The sequence below is a fragment of the Trachypithecus francoisi genome, unplaced genomic scaffold (assembly GCF_009764315.1).
Source record: "Trachypithecus francoisi isolate TF-2019V2 unplaced genomic scaffold, Tfra_2.0 Lachesis_group4, whole genome shotgun sequence".
NCBI lineage: Eukaryota > Metazoa > Chordata > Mammalia > Primates > Cercopithecidae > Trachypithecus > Trachypithecus francoisi.
Genome location: NW_022681469.1, coordinates 66,267,912 through 66,272,657, shown reverse-complemented (window position 1 = coordinate 66,272,657; position 4,746 = coordinate 66,267,912). Strand labels below are relative to the sequence as shown.

At 34.5% G+C, this 4,746-nt stretch overlaps 1 pseudogene; it reads left to right on the top strand.

The window, feature by feature from the left end:
- Nucleotides 1-779: 779 nt before the first annotated feature.
- On the top strand, nt 780-1,956 carry LOC117072145 (annotated as a pseudogene).
- The last annotated feature ends 2,790 nt before the right edge of the window (nt 1,957-4,746 follow it).

The window sequence follows — 4,746 nt, the reverse complement described above, 5'->3', positions numbered from 1 at the left end:
CTCCCGAGTAGCTGGGATTATAGGCACACGCCACTAAGCCCAGTTAACTTTTGTATTTTTAGTATAGATTGGGTTTCACCCTGTTGGCCAGGATGGTATCTATCTCCTGACCTCATGTTCTGCCCACCTCGGCCTCCCAAAGTGCTGGGATTACTGGTGTGAGCCACCATGTCCTGCCTCAACGTCTATATTTGCTAATAAATTTGAAAATTAGAATGACTTGGACAAATTCTTTCAAAACAACAGTTTTTAAAGTGACAGAAGAATAAATATGCCCATAACTCTGTAAATTTCTTAACTGTGTGCCAAGTCACAATAAGATGACACCATGAACTTAGAGTGGTGTCACAATATAAAGTCACATATATAGAAAGATAAAAACATCCAACTTTGTTTTTATTTATGTATCTGTAAATAAATACAATTTTCATAGGAAAACTTAACATCTTGGTGACACTAGGGTTGACCAAGTTTTAGGTACATCATGCAAAAAGTATTAATCAGTAGAGAATTATAGTAAACATAATTATTTTTGTTTATAAACTAAACTAAGAGCACATAAGTCAATAGGCAAAGTGGAGAAATATGTTTTCAATAATATATTTGACATAATACTCATCCACAGGATATTCGGACTATACCTAGAAACACAACACAATAGAAAATACAACAAATTTATCTAATCGTATGGTAAATATGGGTTAAAACCACCATGATATACAGATTGATGGATAGCATCACCAATCGTCAATACGGGTTAAAACCACCATGATATACAGATGGATGGTATACAGATTGAGAATAGCAATACTGCTATTCCAAAAATCCAAAATCCAAATTTCTCCTAAATAGAAACTCTTTGAGAACTGACATGACACCACAAGTGGAACATTCCACATCTGACACCTTTGCTCTCTGATGGATTGATGTACACAAAATTTCTTTCATGTACAAAATTATTTAAATTATTGCAGTCAAGCCTCTTTTCTCTAATAAAAGAAAAATCTGTCTTTCTGAATTAATGCTTGAGAAATGTCCTTTTCCTACTGGTTCACATTTAGCCCAAAAAAGACATTTGATTCAACAGCATACAGCTCCCGTGAGTCCACATTCAACATTTTTGATACATTTGATCCATCTTTAGTTTCTACAGAAGACAAAGAAGATAGAGAAGATGGGTTAGTATTGAATAAGAAGTTGATTCCCCCTCCTAATGCACAAATACACACATTTGAAACTACTGTACAGGCTAACCCATTATATAAGCTGAGACCAAAGTTAACTCCTGGAATGACTGAAGTAAGAGGAAACAGTTCTGCAATTCTGCAAGGTAATTGTGACTTGGAAGAGAAGAGGACCACCTTGTGTTTGCAGTCATGGAAGGAGAAGCAGTGTCAGGTATCTGGAGACGGCCATGCCCATGTGACCAGATAGGGAACTTGGAAAGTCTACACACTGATTACATACACTGTCTCCTGTCCTATTTGCTTCAGATTACAGGAAATCCCTGTTACTGTGAAGTGATGCACCTTTCCCAAGGGAAACCTAAAGGCAAATTTTGCTCATGAACTCTGAGCACAAGGACAACCTCTTCTCTAAGCTTTTGCATTGACAAAAAATCCTGCATACACAACCTGAGCAGTGGATTCACAACTTTAGTTTTGATGCCCATGAGCTGTGTGGATTTCACTTCTAAAATGAAACAGAGAACTTTTAGAACATTATAAAGATCCCATGTCTTGCATGTGTTTTGAACTGTTGCTTACTATATCTCTAGATGGAACTTCTCCTTTTAGCCTGCAATACATCTGCCATGCAGTAATCTGCAGGTGCACTACCTATGATGGATTGATTAACTCCCTTTACCATCAATGTTACAGGAATTTTTAAAAGTATCGTTACAAACAAAAAGTTAGGATTCACAAGTTAAAATGAGGACCGGTCAAGCCAAAGTAAACTCTCCTGTCCTCAAAGGGTATTAACTAGATCTGCTTTCATGTGGATGAGATAGCACACCTATAGCAACAAACATATGAGTGGTGGGCTTTCTCATACAGTATGTAAGCTTAGTGTTAGTATCTGTCAGATGCAATCTGCTGTTACTTATTCAGATAAATGTGGTGCCTATTGAAACAACAGGATAGAACTACAGGTATTCAGTAAGACTACAAAAACATTTTGGTGATTTAGCTAACAGTTTTTAATGGCTGTAGTAATTCAGTGAGGCAACACTGGGGCATTTGTTATGAAGAATTCTATTTCTTTCTGAAGGACAAATGCTTAATATTGGATGAGTATTTCAGCATTGTGACTGTTTGAAATTATTTTGTCTATGTTTTTCTATAATCTTCCAGAAGTAATGATGTTTGTAGTTGCTATAATTCAAGCTTTGGGAGTGCAAAATAAATAAATAAATAAATAAAAGACTGCTTTCCTTTTAAGAAAAAAAAAATGCAAGTTTCTGGTCACAAGGGCATAGTGCAGTTCAATTAAGTGTTGATGTAGTTTATAGTTACACTCCTTTTCTTCTCTGCAAAAGGTACTGATAAGTAAACCAGCTTTTCTGAATAGTCATTCTTAAAGTTTCAGACTTACAAAATTAGTAGTAGAATTTTATTTAAAGGCCCTAAGTACGATATTTTTAATGAATGCTTTAATTTAAAACAAGTATTTGGAATAGCTGCTACAATGTATTCTTCCATGTGAGTTTTTAAAGTTGACATGCAGTCTAATTGTTGTTTCATAAAAGCTGGATATTTTTCTATGCCCATAATGAGTTTGTGAACCATGAAGAAGATGAAACTAGAAGATTACCGAACAAGTCAGAAAATAAGAACTTCAGTGGTTGGAGATGTTGGGATTATTGTTAAACTATAATTAATAATTTGGATAGCAGTACTTATCTCTTTGTTGTAAATTCTCATGGCTGAATTAAGTGTAATTTATAGAATCTCAGTGCAGTTATTCTTAATGGAAAATCTGAAATCTAAAATTTAGATTTAAAAGGTATTGGATAACCATTGTATCCATAAATAGCTTAGCTCCTTTTCATCATTTTGAGTAATATGTATCAGTACTGGAGTGAGCTGTTCTTGAAGTTATTTCAAGTTCTAGTGTTCACTTCTAAGTAACAGAACTGAATTTACAGTTATAGATATTTGGCAGTAAAACAGCCACATCCATTTTTATATCTTTTTGTGACTGTGCTCTATACTACTGGTGAGCACTCCATAGTTTCTACACTAGCTGCTACAAAATGTGATTTTACATCCCTATGGCGATTGCCAAGGCTACAAAAAAAGCAAAGCTGTATTTGTATGCAACACTAACCCTTTGACTAGTAATGTATGTTTCTGCTTGATGTGCCGTGTTACAGCTACTTTCTTATGCTAATAAAACATGTTTGATGTTCTTGTAAAAAAATTGAAATAAATAAATTTAAGTATGTAGAAATAGTATTGTCAAAGTCAACATACAGCATAGGGATGAATATCTAAATTTAACATTTTATTTGTGGAAGCAAAAATTGCAGTTCAGAGCATACACGTCGATCAGGTGGTCTTTGATATGTCTGAAGAACGAAGAAAAGGTTAGGGTTTTATTAGGAAGATAAATATTGCCTATGATTTTGAGAGAAAGCTTATGGGCACTAAAGAATCTTTTGGGAGCCAGTAAATTCTGATTAGTGAGTGATGGTGATAGGTGATACTAATTTTAGAGTCATGGCAGATGGCTTAACACACTACTAGGTAAAAGTGGTCTTAAGGTTGCAGCAGACCATTTCAGCAGCTGGGAGAGAAATCAGTTTTTGGAGCAGTGCTATATGCCCTAAGTGACTTAAGATTATGATTAATTGAGTATGACAAGAATGACTTGATTTGTAAAATTATCATTCAGAGTATGAACAATATTTTCTCTATTCTTCTATGAGAAAGAATAATTCAATATTCTTCAACGTCTTGTCTGCTGTTATTGTTCACCTACTTTATTTAAATTCAATTTGTTTGTAGGGTCTATATATTATAATTGAAATCTTGCTGTGTTTTTGATGATTCATTGGGAAAAACAGGTGGTAACAAAGTGATTTCAACTTATTTGATGGTTTCACTTTAATGATCGCTTTAGCTTGGGCCTGCTTAACTGTACAATATTAGGATGTGTTGCACTTGCTTACATATTACTTTTTAATGGTGGTTTTGTGTTAGCATTTTATCACATATATTAGATTACTAACTTTCGGGGATATTCTGCTCACTTTACATCTCGCAATATCTTTTGAGTTTCCATCGACACAGACTTTCCTAAGTGTTCACTAATAGCAGTTAGTGAATATACATTGAATGACATGGATTAAAGCAGGATAATAGAGGAACCCCTTACATAAAATATCCAGAAATATGGAAGGGACAGTTGTCCCTTAAAACCATCACATGGTGATAATTACTTTGTCTCTTGTTCAGTTCAGAATTTACTATGTGAGCTCCTCGTTGGACTGGGTTCTTAAGAGCTAGGTAGAATCTTCTAAACCAGCATAAGAAATTTTAGCCATCTAAGTTATTCAGATTTTATGTTTATACTAAGCCCAATGTGCAGGTGTTAAATTAGCCAAGAGGGAACCTGTTTATTGGCCCATAAATGTCAGAGAAGCATATTGGAATTCATAAAATAAAGGAAAAGAAAAATATGTAGGTGATACAGAGCTTAAACTTCATTGTACAGATCAAAACTTCCTCAATCTACGTAATT